Source organism: Dendrobates tinctorius, unplaced genomic scaffold (assembly GCF_039654945.1).
Source record: "Dendrobates tinctorius isolate UK_male_01 unplaced genomic scaffold, ASM3965494v1 ptg000038l, whole genome shotgun sequence".
In the NCBI taxonomy this organism is placed as follows: domain Eukaryota; kingdom Metazoa; phylum Chordata; class Amphibia; order Anura; family Dendrobatidae; genus Dendrobates; species Dendrobates tinctorius.
This window is the reverse complement of record NW_027361706.1, coordinates 26513725-26528448: the sequence shown is the minus strand read 5'-3', so window position 1 is coordinate 26528448 and position 14724 is coordinate 26513725. Positions and strand designations below refer to the sequence as shown.

General features: G+C 43.4%; 1 long non-coding RNA gene across 1 annotated transcript in view; it reads left to right on the top strand.

The window, feature by feature from the left end:
- Positions 1-7850, top strand: part of LOC141088288 (uncharacterized) — a 299679-nt gene extending 291829 nt beyond the window's left edge. Inside the window, exon 3 of the long non-coding RNA XR_012231896.1 lies at positions 7664-7850. This is a non-coding gene — a long non-coding RNA (uncharacterized lncRNA). The remainder of the gene's footprint in view (positions 1-7663) is intronic.
- The last annotated feature ends 6874 nt before the right edge of the window (positions 7851-14724 follow it).

Below are 14724 nucleotides of genomic sequence, written 5' to 3'. Positions count from 1 at the left end.
CCTCAGGCCGCCCCAATCAGGATAGGGAGCGGCAGGTCATATAGAGCCAACCCATTGGGAAGAATGCGTGCTCAACAGGCCAGATCGAGGGGACCCAGATCCTAAGGATCATCGGCCAAATGACTCGAGGTCTTTACCAGACGACACCAGCAAAGTGGGCGGCCGCCTACTCTGTTTTCACCACGTCTGGGCTAACATCGCTCACGACGCATGGGTAAAAGAATTGGTGTCCTCAGGTTACAAAATAGAATTTTTCAGATACTCTCCAAGATGGTTTTTTCTTTCCCGGCTTCCCAGGGTGGAGACCCAGGTAAGGGCTCTATTGGGAGCCATCAAGTCGCTCCTGCACAACGGAGTCATTGTTCCAGTACCGGAACACGGAAGTGCTCAGGGGTTTTATTCCAACCTTTTTGCGGTTCCCAAAGAACGACGGGTCTGTCAGGCCTGTTTTTGGACCTAAAGCTTCTGAACAAATTCTTCAGGATCAGACATTGCCGGATGGAGTCTCCGTTCAGTCATAGCGGTCATGGAGCAGTGAGAATACTTGGCCTCAATTGACAGCCTGGACACATTTCTGCATATTCCCATTTTCTCCTCCTCATCAGAGGCGGCTACGCTTCGCCATCAGCGTTTAGCATTTTCAGTTCGTAGCGCTACCCTTCGGGCTAGCCACGGCTCCCAGAGTGTTCACAAAAGTTATGGCAATTGTCAGGGCCACACTGCATTCTTGAGGCATAGTCGCCTTGCTTTATCTGGACGACCTCTTGGTCAAGGGCCCGCCAATACGGGCATGTGAGGAAGGTGTCAACATCACGCTAGATACTCTTGCCGCTTAGATGGTTGGTCAATGCAAAGAAATCATCCCTTGTGCCAGCTCAGAGGATCTCCTTCCTAGGAATGATCCTCGACACTTGCTGAAGGTTGATAGTTCTCCCTCAGGAAAGGGCGCTAGTCTCCGGCAGGGAGTTCGGACACTACGCCAACCAGTCTCTCATACCATCTGATCCGCGATAAGGATCTTAGGGAAAATGGTGGCAGCAATCGAAGCGATACCTTTCGTCCAGTTCCATATTCACCCCCTGCAGCACGCCTCGTGTCAGCCTGGGACAAGAGTCCTTTCATGCTCGATCGACGGTGCAAACTGTCCTCTCAAGTCCGGCAGTCGCTCGGATGGTGGATAACCAGTTCCTCTCTGGCCTAGGGGAAACCTTTCCCCCCAGGTCATGGGCTGATAATGACAATCGACGTCAGTCTCCTCGGTTGGGGAGTGGTGTTTCGCTACCACACAACCCAGAAACGGTAGTCGCTACAGGAGGCACGCCTCCCGATCAACTTATTGGGGATATGAGCAATTCGGCTGGCTCTGCAGAAGTTTCATCACTTTCTAGCAGGCCGCCCCGTCGGGATTCCATCGGACATCGCCACGGCGGTGGTTTACATAATTTGTCAGGGGGGCACCCGCAGCAGAACAACCATGCGCGAGGTGGAGCACGTTCTTCAGTGGGCCGAAACAAACCACTCGGTGATTTCGGCTGTCTACATCCCAGGCGTGGAAAATTGGGCAGCAGACTTCCTCAGCCGGCAGGGTCTTGCATCCGGAGAGTGGTCTCTATATCCCGAAGTTCTTCAACAGATTTGTCAACTGTGGGGGTCTCCGGATGTGGACCTGATGGCTTCCAGAGTGAATGCCAAGGTGCCCACATATGTCGCTCGGGCCAGGGACCCGCAGGCATTCACGGTGGATGCGTTGGTTCTGCCATGGAACCATTTTCGCCTCCCATATCTATTTCCCCCTCTGCCACTACTCCCGAGAGTCAGCAAAGGGATCAAGACGGAAGGGTGGCCGGCGATTCTGCTGGCCCCAGACTGGCCCCCGTCAAGCGTGGTACGCAGATCTAAGGCAGCTGCTCGCCGATGTTCCTGGGCGCCTGCTAGAGCACCCAGATCTACCGTATCAAGGGCTAATTTGCCACCCGAACTCAGGGACCCTGTGTTTGACAGCAGGGCCGTTGAATCTTGGATTCTAACCCAGGCAGGGTTCGGGAGCAAGGTGGTCGCTACAACGATGAGCGCCCGGAGGCCTGCTTCAGCATGAATTTACCACCACACCTGGAAAGTGTTCTTTGCTTGATGTCGAGGCCGCGGTGTTTCTCCGCTAAGATTCTCGATCTCCAGCATCTTGTTTTTTCTCCAGTTGGGCTCAGAGAGCCCGGATAGCTCAGTCGGTAGAGCATTAGACTCGGGCTTTGCCCCAGGTTTCCGCAGGAGACAAATGTCGGCCTTATCCATCCTGTTCCAGTGCAGGGTTGCTACCAATTTGCAGGTGAAAACTTTTCATCCGGGGAGTGTCCCACTTGATACCTCCCTAGATGGCGCTGATGGATGCCTGGGGTCTTAACATGGTCCTAAGTGTTCTGCAGGTAGCTCCATTGGAACCGCTTCAGGATATCGCTTTGAGGTACCTTTCCTGGAAAGTTGTTCCCCTAGTGGCCATCACTTCCATCAGGCGGGTTTCAGAGCTGGCGGCTCTATCCTGCCGAGCTCCGTTCCTCACTTTCCATAGGTATAAGGTGGTCCTCAGACCAGCCCCTCCTTTTCTGCCGAAGGTCGTGTCCTCTTTTTCACATCAATGAAGGTGTTGTTTTGCCTTAATTTTGTCCAAGCACCGGTGCACAGTGTGGAAGAAGGCTCTTCACACGTTAGACCTGGTAAGAGCCCTCCGGAGGTACGTGTCGCGGACGGCACCTTTTCCTCAGAGGGACACGCTGTTCGTGCTCCCTGAAGAACGCAGGAAGGGACTCGCTGCCTCAAAGTCGACCATAGCCAGATGGATTCGTTTGACTATTCAGGAGTCCTACTGCATTAGAGGCACGCCGATTCCAGCAGGGATCAGAGCACACTCTACCCGGGCGGTGGGCGCCTCTTGGGCGCTTCGGCATCAGGCTTCGACGGAACAGGTTTGCAAGGCAGCAACCTGGTCCAGCCTGCACACATTTGCCAAACATAAGATCCATGCTCAGGCCTCGGCGGATGCAAGCCTGGGTAGAAGGATTCTCCAAGCAACAGTGGTGCACCTTTAAACAGGAGGTGCATGTAGCTTGGATCGGTGAGTCAATTTCCCACCCAGGGACTGCTTTAGGACATCCCACAGTATCTGTGTCCCCCAATGAGACGAAGGAGAAACATGGATTTTTGTGAGTACTCACCGTAAAATCCTTTTCTCCGAGACGCTCATTGGGGGACCCAGCACCCACCCTATTAGCCAGTTGGCTCTTGTGTTGTTTAAATGAAGGTGTTTACCTATTTTTGATATAAGGGTGGTTGTTGTGAGTTCATTTTCCCCTCCGTCTCTGAGGCCTGGTGAACTCCCTATCCTAGTGAAGGAAGGTAGTGAGCCTGATTATCAGGCACCTGGGACTAATGAAGACGATTGGCTGAGTGGAGTCTCTGACTGGATATAAGGCTGCCTACGCCCTTTCTGCCCTGCGGGTGATTTCTCTGTGGACTCTTGGACACCAGTCTGATTCCTGCTCTCCTAAAGCTAAGTTTTCTGCTTTGCCATTTGCATTTAAGATTTGTTTTTGTTTTTTTTGCTTTTTGGATTCTGCCACTCCCTGCTGGAGTGTGCAGTATTAGTTTAGCTCTGTCCTCTGAAAATACCTGAGTGCTGATTTAGTTTTGAAGCTTAGTTGCTTCAGGGCCATTTTTATATCAGCTGGTTGGCTTTGTCTTTGATAGGGTTTTGGCAGATTGCAGACAGCAGCTTTCCTATCCGTTCCTATCTAGGTAGTTTTTGGGCCCCATCTTTGCTCACTCTGTCTTTCTGTCTGTGTAAGTGTTTCCATCTTGCTTCACCGTCATTATATGTGGGGGGCTGCCTATTGCTTTGGGGTCTGCTCTGGGACAGTTAGATTTCCCCTTTCCTTCTTTAGGCCTATGTATCTCTCCGGCTGTGATCGAGGGGTCTAGGTCATCGTAGGAACCCCCCACGGCTACTGCTAGTTGTGTTGTTAGGTTCAGGGGTCTGCAATCTGATAGTTGCCAACTTCTCCGGTTTTCTGGACTTAGCTAGCATTTCTGTTTTTGCCTCCTGCGGTGACTCAATCATAACAGGTGGTGTTTTCCTTTGGACATGTTGTACCTGTATTAAGGCTGATTTGTTGTCCTCCTACTGCTTTGGCACCAAACTGATTTCCGCCCGCAATAGGGGCGAAGGTGTATACTGCGGAGGAGGAGCTAACCTCTTTTTTTTTCACTTAGTGTCAGCCTCCTTGCGGCAGAAGCATACACCCACAGTATCTGTGTCCCCCAATGAGCGTCTCGGAGAAAAGGATTTTACGGTGAGTACTCACAAAAATCCATGTTTTTTTTGCAAAGCATATAGTCAGTGTGTAAAATAGGGGGCAGATCGCTGAGGGATCAGTGACCTGAAAGAAGCCATCGGTATGAAAAGCTAAGAAGAGCACCACATGAAGACCTCCCCACAGGCCCACCCCGGAGTGGAAAGAGATGAAAAACATTCTCCACAAGAATTGGCCTGTACTAAAAACAGACCCAATTCTGGCAGCACAATTACCAAAAAATCCCCTTATAACGGCCAGGAGGGGCAGGAGTCTGAAGGACATGTTACTGAGGAGCCACTATACTGCCAAGGTGTCCAATCCCTTCACCTCTTCTGAAAGTAAACCAAGACAGGCTGTTACCCCTGTGGTGACTGTCGGGCCTGTGAAAATATCATCAGGAGTACAGAATTTATGTCCTCTGATGGGTCGTTATCTTGACATTTTAAGGTTTTTCATGGATGTGATACGAAAAGTCTAAAGGTAAGGGGGATTGATTGTGTTAATGGAGGAATTAGGGGTTGCGATTTAAAACAGATATTGGCACAATTAGAATACCAATGGATCAGTCATTTGGGATCCATGGCCCCCAAAGGCTTAACTAAAAATGAAGCTTTCTCCCATTTCTTTGAATAATCCATTAACATCAACAATGTCCATTGTATAGGGAATATTCAAGGTTCCTGATATCTCTGCGCTTTTATTTTAATTGTGTGTTTTTTGTCTGTTTGTAGCTGATACATTATTGAAGATTTATCTTTTCCTTATGGCTATTCATGAAATTTATGTGTGATATGGGATTCTTGTGTGACCATCATATGAGGACCCCTCTGGTGTCAGGATGAACACTTATGAACATTCATCTTGAACGCCATATTATTGGTTGACACAGTAATAATAGTGTTGTTCATGTACTCTTGTATATATAGCTATTTACATTTTTGCACATGTGCACCTTAATTATATATTTTTTTAAATGCTGCACTTTATAATGCTATGGTATATTAGTGGATTCCAATGCAATAATGTTGTTTTCTCTATTTGAGTATATTAAGGACATGTGCACTTTATTATACCTAATGTTACCCATTGTGTGACACACTTTCATTAATGTGACTAGTGGTTATGATTTTACACTGGCACTTGTAATATCTGTTTTCATTATCTAATATGGTGATTTATTTTACCTCACTAATAATGGTAGACTCCATGGGACTCCTTAAACATGGCCGCCGGTTGAGAGTGCACTCTGTGACCTGAACGCTGGTCCGTCCTTCCTGGAATCCAACTTGACAACGCACCTGTCTGTGACGCCATCGGGGGATTTCCCCGGACGTGCACTTTAGATATATCCATATGAGCCACCATTACGCATTACCTCTCTTAGGATAAGTATATATAGAGAAGCTATGGATGTACTTGACTCATACTGATAACTTTTTGTCTGCTGTGATTATTTTTCCGTCTTTTGAGGTGATGTATGTTTATCTGCTGGATTTATAATATCCTTTATATACTTTCAATTGTTCCTCTGTTCTATGAGAGCCCAAGTACTGTGAGTGCTCCCCAGGTGACACTTGTTTTTTCTTTCTTGATGTACAGCCTGTATATATTTTCTTTATTCCTGATTTTGATTAAATAAAAAACATATATTTGTTTATATTTATGAAGTCAGCATTCAATTTTTTCTTCAGTTTCATTTATTATACCCTGGAGATCAGTGAACAAAAGCACAAGAGGGAGGACACAGACTGAGTCTGGGCCCTCTCTCTTGTGCTTCTGCTCACTGGGTCCCTCACAACAGTGAGGGCAGTAATGCTCTGATGGCGGTCCTGTCCACACATAAAAGTATAAAATAAAGACTCAGACACATCATGGAAAGTTTAAATAGTGGGAAGTTTATTATATGCTTTATTATATATTTACTATATTTATATATTATATATTTATTATATATATTTAATATATATTTATCTATTATATATTTAATATATTATATTTATATTATATATTTATTATATAAAATTATATTATTATCTATTATATATTTATTATATTATATATATTAATGTATTATATATTTGACATATATTTATATTATATATTTATTACATTATATATTAATTATATTAAATTATATTATTTATTATATATTTTTTATATTATATATATTAATCTATTATATATTTAACATATTATATTTATATTATATATTTATTATAATATATTATATTAAATTATATTTTTTATTTTTTATATTATATATATTTTAATATATTATATATTTAACATGTTATATTTATATTATATATTTATTATATTTTATTATTTATTTATTATATTAAATTATATTATTATTATTTATTATATATTTATTATATTCTATATATTAATCTATTATATATTTAACATATTATATTTATATTATATATTTATTATATTATATTATATTAAATTATATTATTATTATTTATTATATTATATATATTTAATATATATATATATATATATATATATATTAATATATTATATATTTAACATGTTATATTTATAGTATTTGAGGTTGAAGGGAGACTTTAAGTCCATCTAGTTCAACCAATAGCCTAACATGTTGATCCAGAGGAAGGCAAAAAAAACCCATGTGGCAAACAGCGCCACATCGGGGAAAAAAATTTCTTCCTGACTCCACATACGGCAATCAGACTAGCTCCCTGGATCAACGCCCTATCAAGGAATCTAGTGTATATCCCCTGTACACCATACCAGCATACTTCTCTACTATCTGTAGTTCTTCATCCGTCACGTCTTCTATTTTTTATTCTAGGACCGTCAGCCACGTTTCTCTTCCAGCCATGTTCTTCTCCTTGTAGGTCCTGCAGCTCTGTTTCCAGGCATCAGTGGATATTCCTCTCTCTCTTCCATGCCCAGTGGTCAGGGTCTTCTGCCATGATCTAGAATAAAATAAGTGATTATAATCAGAGTGTAAAGGGCATATGTCACCATTAATCATAATCCAATTTGCATATATTTTACGCCTGATGATACTGGTGTGATGACTGAAAATCCATGGCAGAATGACTTTATAATCACTTATTAAAGTTTTCTTGCTTGACATTAAAGCAAGCATGTCATGAGTCCAGCTATGGCTGCAGTCATAAAATGCTCTGCCTAATATCAGGATTACACGACCATTTTGACATGGCTTTACAGAGTCAGTACAAGTGCCTCATCAGGTCTAAGGGATTTACTTAAGCATACTATTTATATTGTGATCTCTATTTACAGATCAGCTTTATATTATTACTGTCTCTATTGCTCACCAGATCACACGTGTCCCGATCCACCCAAGCCCGGAATCCCATCCTGGTGAGCAGAACATTGCGGCATTGTAGCAGTCGGTCCTTCTTCATCCTCCACTTCCGTCCAAGGGCCCAGCGGTAGATCTTCTGTCGATATCGCACCTCTTCTTGCTCAAACTGGTTGGCTAAAAACCTTGGAGGGAAGAGAAATGAAACCAGATAAATTACCATCGACTTCAGAAGAAAATACAGACAACAACAACAAATGCCATTATCATGTATTTAGCCGAGTGGCCGAAAAGAGATTTTGGTTTTACAATAAAATAAAACAATGTTATTTATAGACGTGAATGTGTAATAATAAAAGAGACTCACAGAGCTGGAAAGAAGAAGGTTCCATATTCTGAAGATGGCAGTCCTGCTCTCCTGAAGTAAGCGACGACCATGGCGAGGAGATACTGGAGGGAGGAGAAGCCGAGTTAAGGTACTGTCACACTAAGCGATATCGCTAGCAATATCTCTATAACTTGTGACGTTATAGCGATATTGCTAGCGACATCGCGGTGTCTGATACTTACCTACGACCCGCTCTCCTGCTGGTTATCGCTGATCGCGCGAGAACATCCAGGACTGTTTCTCGTCGTCAGCTTCCTGCGGCTCTTCCTGTGGAGAGACGAGCGTGGAGCCGGGCGGGAGGACGCAGGATCGCCTAGTGTGACAGGTAAGTAGCGATCCCCGTCCCCTGCGATGTCGCTGGTGAGATCTGCCTGTGTGGCAGCTCACTAGCCACCACTTAGCGATGTACCAGCGATCCTGACCGCGTCATATTGCTGGTCGGGATCACTGGTACATCGCTAAGTGTGACAGTACCTTTAGAGGGATATATAACACAGCACATATCTGTCAGTAGATTCCTAGGTTTGGTCATATCTGGCCACTATTACATAAGAATAAGCCCTTTATTTCCCTATGATGGATCTTCTCAGATCTGGAGGATTTCTTATCCTTCACTACAATAATACCTTGTCCGAAATCTTAAGACAGCTGTCCCTGGCTAGAAAACATCTGATGTGTTCTTCTTCTACAAAAATGAGAAAATAGAATTATTTCACTATGAACTTTGTAATGAAATCCTGTTTAATCCTATTAATTCTAAATTAATGGGGTTGTAGGGCTCCTCATCAATGATGGATTATCCTCAGGATCGCTCGTCAGTGTCAGATTGGGGGAGATTTGGCGCCTGACACCCACTGATCAGATACTGAAGAATTGTCCTAAAGACATGCCATCAGTATTGAGGTGACACCAAAGCCCCGACACTGCTCACCACATAGTGTCTGCTGTATCATACTAGGTGTGACTATAAGAGGAGGAGGGAGAACACTTCCCTACATGTTTCTCCATCATACTACACATAAAATAGATTAATATAGAAATACATGTCATATAATCTAACACTTTGTGTCTGTAAACCTTGGAAGGTGCAATGAGTCTTACCAAGGAGTGCGGTGAAAGCTGCCCGCTCTTCCGGTTGGGGGATGTCATCTTCTGTCTTCCTCCTCTTGGCCTCTTCCTGGGCGGCAGACCGTGAGCTGTAATAGAAGAGGTAGATATTATAGTATTAGGCCTCACGCTCATTGCCGTACTGTGGCTACACATAAGTCACATCCTGATGGGTGTTGTCCTCGTGGGGATCTGACATTAGTTTGGAGCTGTACATGGGATAAATATGTGTAGTGGTGGTGTGTAATGGTCACTATGGACTTTCCGGTGTAAGTGTATGGATTGTGATGACCGCAGTGATGGAACCTCATCTACTTACCACTCCTCTTCATACTGGGCGATCAGTTCTCTCTTCCGCTTCCTCATGGCCATTTTTACTCTTCTTCCTGGAAACTACCATACAGAAAAAGGAAGACCTGAGTATGCAGAGGATGGCGTTTTCTATAGGATCTCTAGTAGAGTAATGCTATCAACCTAATGTGTAACCAAAAACATAACTACCACGGCCTGCATTACATGTGTTGCAGTATTGCAGCTTTTTGATTTGATTGGTATTTAGTTGTAATACCCAACATGACCCACTGACAGAAGTGGCGCTGTAGCTAGTAAACAAAGCAAACCCTATTTTCTACTTAAAGCACCACTCCGGTGTTTTGTTTTGTTTGTACAGCTGGAGTGGCGCTTTAAATGTAAGCCGTCTAACCACGTTCTTATACCGACAGTGCTCCGCTCCTGTGGTGCCATCTTGTGCCCGTAACTTCTGACTGGCTGCAAGTGAGAAGTTACGTCACAAGATCTCAATGCAAGTCTATGAGCGCCAGAACTAGGCTCTCATGCAGATGTATTGAAAAGTGACCCCTGCGCCGCTCCATGAAACACTGGCGCTGATGGTAGGTCACTTTTCATCAAGAGACTGATAGGAACAACACTGGAAAAGGATTAAAGTAGTGACAGATGAGGATGAGGCAGGGGCCAGGAGAATCACATATAAGGCACCACTCCTGCGGTACACTAACGAGAAAGAGAACCGCTGGAGTGGTGCTTTAAAAAAAAAATATATATATATAATCGGTCATCTATGTCTAACCAGATTGATTTTATGCCCTATGGTAAGAGAAGACTACACATATCTACACTATACTGACTGCACTGTGACCCGCCATATAAACCTCTGCATATATCCGCTACCTCCCTGTATAGTAACTGATAAGCCAGTAACATATTCTTCATATCTCCACTATATGTATTATATAACTATTATATACAGGCTAATAATGGCCATGCACTTCTAAATATTAGATCTGGGAATTTCTAGGAGAAATATGTGGCCCCGTATTTTTCAGATTAATCTTTACACATCATTATCCACATTGTAAATATTTTCTCAGAATCCCCATATTTTATCCCATTTATCCGTTATCACCCCGTTATCTATATTTGGGTCTTTATGGTGAAATCATTTCCTTTTTTCTATGTGTTGCTTCCAGTATAGATCCCAACTGTCAGTATCCGGGATGAGATAAGTCGGCAGTTTACTCCTCACACAATGATTCTCACCTCTGTAGAGCGGCCGGTGGCGGCTGTCTCTCCCAATCAGCAGGTAACGATCCGGGTATCAATGCAAAAAGTGTCGCTTCTAGGAATCAATAAGGAGCCGGTCTCTTCTCTAATAGAGCAATCGCAGACTGGCACCAACTGACGCTTTTTTTCTTTCTTTGAATTCAAATCCTGCGATGTGATTGGTTGATGGCTGAGACACATGATGCATGCGGCGCTAAATTTAAAGGGACAGCGCATTCTAGTAATGTTATAAGGAGATGCAGTGTATGACTTTTGTCTCTATCTTTGTAGTTTCCCTCTTTACTCCAATGAGTGTTATTTGGGGAAGTTATGTTATTCCATTTATTAACTGATGTTTGGGAAATGGCAGCAGTGAAAACCCCATGTAATAATGATGATACTAAAGTCATGTGATGAGAGAAGTGTGATGTGTAACATGTTCACTAGATCGTCCAATGGAAGAGAGTAATTGTCATCTGCTTTCTTGCTCCCTGTAAAGTCATTATTTAAGCCCCGTAACAACAAGATCAATTTTCATTTTTGCATCTTTGTTTCTTCCTCCACTTTTCCCAAACTCACAACTTTTTTATTTTTCTGTCCACATAGCTATATGAGGGCTTCATTTTTTTTTGGGGGGGGGAGAAGTTGTACTTTTGAATGACACCATTCATTTCACCACATAGTGTACAGGAAAACATAAAAAAACTCCAAGCGAGGAGAAATTGTAAGAACAAAAAAGGAATTCTCACATTGCTTTTAGGACTATAGGATGCATTATACTGTATAGACTATAGGGTGCATTATTCTGTATGGACTATCTGGTACATTATGGTGTATGGATTATGGGGTGCATTATACTAAACAAACGACTATGGGGTGCATTATACTATGCAGAGAAAAATTGGATAATAATAATAATAATTTTATTTCTATAGCGCCGACATATTCCGCAGCACTTTACATTTTAGAGGGGACTTGTACAGACGATAGACATTATAGCATAACAATAACCACATAAATCATAGCAGATACCAAGAGGAATGAGGGCCCTGCTCGCAAGCTTACAATCTATGAGGAAAAAAAAGGGAGACACGAAAGGTGGGTGGTAACAGTTGTCTTCATTATTCAGACAGACCAGTCATAGTGTTAAGTATGTAACAGTACGGACACAGAGAGATAATAGATACATAAAGCATGTGGGAACATGATGCGGGAAACCTGGTTATGGTAAAACTTTTGACTGGGCCACCAAGGGATAGTTAGGTTAATGTGTTGAGGCGGTAGGCCAGTCTGAATAAATGAGTTTTTAGGGCATGCTTAAAATTGTAAGGATTGGGGACTAATCGTATTGACCTGGGTAGTGCATTCCAAAGTATTGGCGCAGCACGTGTAAAGTCTTGGAGACAGGAGTGGGAGGTTCTTATTATTGAGGATGCTAACCTCAGGTCATCAGCAGAACGGAGGGCGCGGGTAGGGTGGTAGACTGAGATGAGGGAGGAGATATAGGCTGGTGCTGAGCCGTAGAGTGCTTTGTGGGTAAGGGTAATAAGTTTGTACTGGATTCTGGAGTGGATGGGTAACCAGTGTAAGGAATGGCACAAGGTAGAGGCATTGGTGTAACGATTGTTGAGGAATATGATCCTGGCTGCAGCATTTAGGACAGATAGGAGGGGGGGAGAGTTTGGTAAGAGGGAGACCGATTAGTAGAGAGTTACAATAGTCCAGACGAGAATGAATAAGAGAAACAGTAGGAGTTTTTGCAGAATCAAAAGTAAGAAAAGATCGAATTCTGGAAATGTTTTTGAGATGCAGATGACAAGAGCGAGCCAGTGATTCGATGTGGGGGGTGAATGAAATCTCGGAGTCAAGTATGACCCCAAGACAGCGGGCATGTTGCTGAGGAGTAATAGTGGAACCACACACCAAGATGGAAATGTTGGGCATAGGTACATTAGTAGAGGGAGGAAACACAAGGAGTTCAGTCTTTGACAGGTTCAGTTTCAAGTAGAGGGAGGACATGATGTTAGAGACAGCGTTTAGACAATCACTGGTGTTTTCTAAAAAGGCAGGCGTGATATCAGGAGAAGTAGCGTACAATTGGGTGTCATCAGCATAGAGATGGTACTGGAAACCAAATCTACTGATTGTTTGACCAGTAGGGGCAGTACACAAAGAGAATAGAAGGGGGCCTAGAGCCAATCCTTGAGGAACCCCAACAGTAAGTGGAAGATGAGAGGAGGAGGAGCCAGCGAAAGATACAGTGAAGGAGCGGTCAGTGAGATAAGAGGAAAACCAGGAGAGAACGGTGTCTTTGAGGCCAGTGGAATGGAGCATAGTGAGGAGGAGCTGATTATCCACAGTGTCGAATGCTGCGGAGAGATCCAGGAGAATTAGCATGGAGTAGTGACCATTAGATTTAGCTGTTAGTAGATCATTAGAGACTTTATTGAGAGCAGTTTCAGTAGAGTGTAAAGAGCAGAAATCGGATTGTAGAGGATCGAGAAGAGAGTTATCAGAGAAATAGCGGATAAGATGGGAGTGGACCAGGCGTTCCAGGAGTTTAGAGATGAAGGGAAGATTAGAGACAGGTCTATAGTTAGCGGCACAGTTTTGGTGCAAGTGGTTGGGTGAGAATATGCAAGGAGTCTGCTTACTTCTTCTCTGACTAGTTCAAAATCAGAGACTGAGCTAGCTGCACTGGGGGAAGAAGGAAGATGTATGGTATGAGGTGACTGGGAGATAATTTCCTGTCGGATATGGTCAATTTTTTCTTTGAAATAATTGGCCAGACTGTCAGCTCGAAGATCCGTGGTTGGGACCTGCACTTTTGGGTTGAGTAGGGAATGAAAAGTGTCAAGTGTCAAAGAGACGTTTCGGGTTCTTGGACAGTAAGGCAATGAGGGTGTTGAAATAGGTTTGTTTGGAGAGGTGAAGGGCAGTGTTGTATGCTCTAAGCATAAACTTATAATGGATGAAATCTTCGTGTAGGTTGGATTTTCTCCACAGACGTTCGGCGCACCTGGAGCACCGCTGCAGAAAACGTGTTTGCAAGATGTGCCTGGGTTGTTGCCGTCTGTGTCGTGTTGTTCTATGTATAGGAGGTCAAATTTCATCCAGGGCACTTTGAAGTGTTTCATTGTAATGCTTCAGTGCAGAGTCAGGACATGAGAGGTAGGAGATAGGGGCCAATGATGACTGCAAGTTCTTCATGAGTTTCTGAGTGTTAATGGCCTGTATGTTTCTATAAGTATGGAAAGTGGGGGTGACCTGAGCGGAGTGGCAGTTCTTGATAGAGAATGAGAGAAGGTTGTGGTCACAGAGTGGGAGAGAGGAGTTTGTGAAATCATCTACTAAGCAAAGCCGAGAGAAGACCAAGTCAAGTGAGTTTCTGTCTTCATGCGTTAGAAAGTTTGTAAGCTGCGAAAGGCCGAAAGAGGAGGTTAGAGATAAAAGGTTAGTAGCAGATGGGGAGAGGGGAAGAGCGATGGGGATGATGATGTTGGGATAAATTATACTGTATGGATTATTGAGTGCATTATGCTGTATAGTCTTAGGGGTGCATTATACTATACAGAGGACTGTGGGTGCATGATATTGTATTAACTGTGGGGTGCATTATGCTGTATGGACCATGTATTGTATTATGTTGTATGAACTATAGAGTGCATTATACTGTGTAGAGGACTATGAGGTGCATTGTGCTGTATGGACCATGGGGTGCATTATACTAAACAAAGGACTATGGGGTGCATTATACTGTATAGAGTATGGGGTACACTATACTATACAAAGGACTATTGCGTGCATTATACTGTATGGACGTCAATACCCTATATATGGAGGAAAACTACTGTTTGGGTGCACAGCAGGACTCGGAAAGGAAGGAGCACCTTTTGACTTTTGGAATTATAAATTAGCTAGACTAGATAGTGGATGCCATGTGGCATTTGCAGTGCCCCTGATGTGCCTAAACAGTGGAAAACCTAAACAAGTGACCCATTATGGAAATTACACCCCTCAAG